We start from the raw sequence: 6829 nt of genomic DNA, 5'->3' as shown, positions 1-6829 counted from the left end.
TACTGTCTGTACTGTTCCTTTGCTATTTTGTAAAATGTTGTCTGTCTGTTAATATTTTCCTCCTTTCATTTTTAAAATAAAAAAAAATACATTGGACACATATGTTTAAATATTGCATTATCTTTTCTCTTTCCCCAGTTGTTCTTTCCTTTTGAGCAGAACAACTGTTGTTATTTTCCTATCACCTTGTCTGAAATTCTGTATTGCTTGTATTGTCATTTTGTACATGTCTGTGTATGTTTTTACTCTTTCATCTTTAAAATAAAAAAAGAATAAAAATAAATAAATAAATATCACATTATCTCCCTACATGAGAAACTGAAAAGGCGAATAAAGGCCTAACTGTAGAATAGATATTGGGAAACATGGAGGAAATTTACAAAATGGAAGGGAAACAAGGGAAGGAACAGATGGAAAGGAAGTGTCTTGGTTACTTTTCTCTCGTTGTTGAGACAAAATACTTAACACCCAAAATTAAGGAAGGAAAGGTTTATTTTGCTGAGTTTGTGGAGGTTTCAGTCCATACCTGGCTGGCTCCAAGGCAGAGTGGCACATGGCAGAGGGCAAAACAACAAAAGCAAAAGGGGAGGAGTGATGGCAAGCAGCCTGTTTCCCTCCCTTACACTGTATGCAAACTATCTGCCCCACGGTGATCTTAGCACTCACATCCATAATCCCAACATTGGACCATGAATCAGTCATAAACTCTAGAAGCCTGCCTCATGACTGCAGGGGGCTTTGTGGGGACATCCAGACACAAACCCTAACAGGAAGGAAAATAAAGAGAACAGAAGAGAAAAAAAGTGAAGAAAGCTTTTGTAAATAGGGAGGGGGAAAGGTGTTGAAGGGATGGGAGGGGACTGGGGGAAAAGAGAAGTTAAGTTATATAATGTACAGGTAAAAATGCCTATATCCATGTATTTTTAAATTAAAAACTCTTAAACAGTGGAAATATGTGTATGTTACTATATAACTTTTTGGAAAGCTACATACATTCAGTATGTAAAGTTAAATGTTTACTGTGACGCTTAACTGTTAGAGGTTTCAGTACACTTTTGCTCCACTGCTTTTGGGTATGCACTGAGGCAGAAAATCACATCAGCAGCAGGTGAGAGAGAAAAGCAATTCTTTCATGTCCTGGAAGAAAAAATGGGAGGACATAGGGGGCCCACAGTGTCCTTCAAAGTGTGTATTTCATCAATGATGTGAATTACCTAAGGCTCACCTTTTACAGGAATCACCACTTCCCACAGAGCAATAATCTAGAGACCAAGTGTGTGAAAGACAGGTTTTGAGGCACTTAAGATTCAACCTAGAACCTGTACCAATATGTATTAATGAATCCACCAGAATGGAGGGTTCATAAGTCATTTACAGAGACTTTCATTCTATAGCTTATCACATATATGAAATCTAGTTTATTCATGTACAAACACAAAATATTCTCATTAAAATCCAAAATGTAGGTTAAAAAAAAGCAGGACAATGTATAAAACAAGAATCACACTGATGAATAATTATGTCACATAATATGTCTTGTCAATAATTAGAATATGGTTGCAAAGATTCTTACAGCTATTCATGGAGAACAAAGAGCTGAAGATGTTTTCACTGAAAAAATATCTGAGCATCACCTAATCATCTTCAATAGCAGACAAAAGCAGAAATTTAAACACATGTATTTTCTTCCTCTCACAAGTAGGGAATAGAACAAACAAAATGCATGCAAAATAATTTAGGGAAAGTGACTAAGGATTACATCAGGTTATTAATACAAAATTGATGTCATGTATGTCCAAAAGATAACAAGAAAATCTAACTTTTGGAGAAACCAATAAAATAAGTGTTATTCAGACAAGTTGCAATGAAGAAAAAATTAGTAATGAAAAATATTAAAATTGAGTAAAAAAATATACACTGAATAGTCTCAAAGAGCATCTTAATGCAAATGAAAAATAAAATTATACAATTATTGCTATATCACTGAAAAAAATTTAAAGAAGTAAAATTGCAAATGTACAGTTATTCTAAATGGAATTTCATTAGTCATTTCTGAAAGCTAGAAAGTTATTCACTTTTCTGTGAGAAATTTAAGACTGTAGAAGAAAAATGTAAATTAGGAAACTAACATGAGCATTCTAGAAATTTTGAGAACAATACTATCTAGCAGGATTCAAAAAATTAATATCCTCACACGTAATACCCCTATACCTGTATAGGGACAAATATTGTGTTCAGTGAAGTGTATAAAATATTTTATCAAATTCAACTCGTGTCTTATTTTTTTCTCTTTAGCAGTGATGGCAATGAACCAACGTTCTCATGCAAATAAGGCAATCACTCTACCTGTGAGCTACTATAGGTTTACCATGTCGTTCTGATGAATTTATTAGATTGGATGAAGGGTATTCTCTTAACATTAGTTTTTAAAGTAAACAAAATTATAACCTCATCCTAGTTCACCCAAATTTATAGCTACATTAGGTGAAGGTTATTGACCATATGGTTATTGACCATATGGTTAATTAATTAATTATGGTTATTAATTGTAGTATATAAACCTAACATCAAAACATATTAAATTTAATATATTTATTTTTAATATATGTTCACTTTTAAATTTAAATTAAAAAGCATAATAAAATTCAAAAGCAATTTATAAAACCACTGACTCCAAAGTACACAACAGTGGTAAGCATGAATAGATCACACCCAGGTGGGGGCTGCTTTCAACAAGCTACCATCCCATAATTGATGCAATGTCATCTTTGTTTTAATCTTATGAGAAAAATATGCTTAAATAATCTCCAGGTTAGAAGTACTCCTAGGGAAGTCAAGATAAAGAAAAACCTTTCTGTGAACACAACTATTTAAAATTTCTCTGTAATTGTAAGGTAATGTATATTTGGATTGTTCTTGTTTTTGTAGAACCCTGAGGTGCACCATTAGGTTATTTATTTAGATTGGCTCTGCCTTTCTGATGTGGGCATTCACACCCATACACTGCTCCCCTGTCCTGGTGTATTCTTTCTTTCGGACTTTTTACCACTGTTGGAATCATGGTAGCCTTCTAGGATGCCCAATGAGATTAATCATATGCAGCACTTCTGAATTTCATATTTGCGACATGGTGCTAAGACACAAGCAAACACAATGAGGTTCATGGGTTTGGCAAAGGCCTGTGTTCTCTGTGCTTGACATACTTTGTAAGATGGAAGGAAAGCTTGGAACAGAAGCAATGATAAAATGCAATACTAATAAATAATCATCTAGGGGCTGGGGATTTAGCTCAGCGGCAAAGCACCTGCCTGGCAAGCGCAAGGTCGTGAGTTCGGTTCCCGGTACTGGAGAAAAAACCCAAAAAAAAAAAAAAGAAACAATAATCATCTAATATAAGCAGTGAATTAAATATAACAATTCGGAAGGAACAAACTAATAGGTTTCTACTGCTCTTTATTAAAACACAAAACTTTTACCCACGTATACTAGAAAGCTAAACTACATCGGTGGGTTTTTCATATTTTATTTTGAGGTAAGGTCTAAGTTGCTCAGGCTGGTTTAAATCTTTCAATCCTACCCCACATCAGCTTCCAAAGTATGTGAGATTACAGACAGGACCCACAAGGACCAGCAAGACTTTTTGATGCTAAAATGTTAGCTGAGTATTGTGCTCAGGATGAAGTATCTTCTACTTTCACCATTTCATCTCTGGTTGGAACAGCAATATGCACTAACCAAATTCCTGATGAGGATTAGAAGTGAGCTGCAGTGAAGTTAGCCACACGTGCAACGGTGTAAAAAATGGTAATGTACCCTGAAGTGTAGTGAATTTCACGAACTATACATTTCGTTATGAAATAAACAATTTTGATGGCACTGGCCACCCATTGGCCAATTTCAGTGTCTAAGAATAATTAAGATAAGGTATACTATTCAGTACATTAGGAATCTTTAATGCATTTCTCATTTATGTTTTCATCTTACCTTGGGTTTTTCAAAATGTAACCCCAGAGGAAATTTAGCAGCTTCTGTATTCAGGGGAAAACAATCAAGAACACAGACCAAAAAAGTTCAGTGTTATCGAGAAAGGCAAAAGTAAGTCAAGGACTCCAGAGGTGGCTTCACACTGACAGCTTTCACAAGTCTTTCTGTGGCTGAAAGTACCGCTCACTTCAGCTGTGGGACAGCTGCACCTACTGATGATCACAATAAGGACACTGCCTACATTTACCTCTAAAGTTAGTAAAACAGAAAATAATCTGAATTACAAAAATTACTAAATTTCCCTTTTACTACACACTGATATTTTTCATGAAATAGATTCCATTTCATGCCATTATTTGAATTTCCTAAGTTAAAAAAAGTGGTTACCAAAGGCCAAATGGTATACACTGTATGTACACAGAAAAAGGGCCCTGCTTCATTATAAATAATTGAAATCATTCTGTCAAAGGAACTTCAACCCTGTCAAAATTCCTTCAAGTACGTTCTTACTGACCAATCATAAACTCAGTTTGTGGAAAGAGTATTTAGTATAATTCATTATTTCTTGTTTGAGAAAAGGTACACTCCTGCTGGTCTCCAGTTGTGGGGAACCCACAGCAATGTATTTTTTCTTTTGTATAACTCATCTAAAAATTATCACTAAAATAATTCATGGCAATATGAGCATGAAAATAAAATTTATATAGTAAAACAAATGCTTAAAATTGGATACCCATGATAACAATGGCTCTCAAAATAAAACAAAAAAAAAAAAGACAAAATTCACCCACGCTTATAGCAGTGCAATTTATAATAGTTAAATCTTGGAAACAACTCAAAGGCCCATCAACTGAGGAATAGATAAAAAAAGATGTGGTATTTTTATTCAACTATAAAGAAGGGCCGGGGATATAGCTCAGTGGCACAAGTGCCTACCTGGCAAGCACAAGGCCAAGTTAGATTCCTGGTTTAAAAAAAAAAAAAAATCTGGTAGAAAACTGGCCAGGTGTGGTGGCGCATGTCTGTAATCCCAGCACTCAGGAGACTGAGGCAAGATCATTGTGAGTTCGAGACCCACCTGGGCTACAAGGGAAGCTCAAGGCCAGCCTGAATTGCATAGGGAAAACCTGCCAAAAAAAAAAAAAAAGCTACCAAGAAAAACTCAAAGCTTTTATAGGTAAATGGATGCAACTAGAGACCATACTGGTAAGTGAAATCAAATCCACATGTGTAAACATCATATTGTCTCCTTACTGTAAGAACCTGAAAGAGTAAATAAAATCCAAAAGGTACAACAGATATTGTAAAGGGAAACTGCTCAGAAAGAAGAACTGGGATAAGGGAAATGAGAAAAGAAGGGAAAAATATGTATATATGTATATACAAGATAGCTAAGATAATGGTACTACTAATTTCTATTGGTTTGTTGAACAGTTAATGCTTAAAATTTTTTTGACTAATTTTACATGCTTATATCTGGTGATCTGAACAACTATTTTGAAGGCGACAATATGCAATATAACAACCATTGTTGAATTCCTATCTTCTTTTTTGAAATTCTTTATCATGTCTAATGTTATTTTTTATTCTCTTTAAAATAAAAAAATGAAAAAACAGGCAAAATTGTGTACTGGAGGTAACTTATAATTATGTTGGGATATACCCAGATACCTTTAGAGGATATGGAAAACATAATATTTGCTAAGTTAAAGTTTTCTGAGAAGAGCTGAACTCTGTAAAATATAGGAAATGTTTTTAAATATACATCATAATTACAAAATGTAACATCCAATTTGAAACTTAAGTTGGAAAGAAATAAAAATGGAGTGTACATACCAAGAATTTATGTAGAATATAGTGGGAAAATAAAAATTAACAAAAATATGTTTCAGTGCCCCACAATCACTAAAAACAAAAAAGCCAACAAAAATATGAAACCTACTAACACATAAGAAATAATTTCATTCACCTGTGGAACTATTACAGTGAACTTCCTGTGATACTTTTATTTTTTTTTATTTTTTTTTTTTCTGTGATACTTTTAAATGCTATGATAATTGCTGGAATAACTGAAGAATTTGCCACATTGCTTACCTACATAAGATCTTCCCCCAGTGCACTTTTTCTTTGACAATGACTGTGACTGATGAAAGCTTTCCTTCATTGCTTTCTTACATAGTGTAGGGTTTCTGCACAATGTTACTCCGTTTATGCCTATACAATGAACTGTGCTTAGCGAAGGCTTCTCCACATTACTTACATACAAAGGGTTTTTCTCCATTGTGACTCTTTTTATGTCTATAAAATGAACTCTTACTAGTGAAGCCTTCCCCACATTGCTTACATTCATAGGGTATCTCTCAAGTGTGATAACTTTCAAGTCTATGAAATAATCTCTTATTAGTGAAGGCTTCCCTACATAGGCTACATATATAGGGTTTCTCTATACTGTGACTCTTTTTATGTCTATAAAGTGAACTATGATTAGCAAAGGCTTCCCCACATTGCTTACATACATAGGGCTTCTCTCCAGTGTGACTTCTTTCATGTGCTTGACAATTACTGCGAATGGTAGAAGCTTTCTGACACAGCTTACATACATAGGGTTTTTCTCCAGTGTGAGACATTTCATGTGTTCGACAACTTTTGCATAGCCTAAAAGCTTTCCCACACTGCTTACATACATATGATTTTTCTCCAGTGTGAATGGTTTTATGCATACAAAATGAGCTGTTGGAAACAAATACTTTCCCACATTGCTTACATACATAGGGTTTCTCTATGGTGTGACTGTTTATGTATATAAAATGAACTGTTACTAGTGAAGGCTTGCCCACATTGCTTA

This window comes from Chinchilla lanigera, unplaced genomic scaffold (genome assembly GCF_000276665.1).
Source record: "Chinchilla lanigera isolate Chin_1 unplaced genomic scaffold, ChiLan1.0 scaffold00123, whole genome shotgun sequence".
In the NCBI taxonomy this organism is placed as follows: domain Eukaryota; kingdom Metazoa; phylum Chordata; class Mammalia; order Rodentia; family Chinchillidae; genus Chinchilla; species Chinchilla lanigera.
This window is presented reverse-complemented; position numbering follows the sequence as displayed.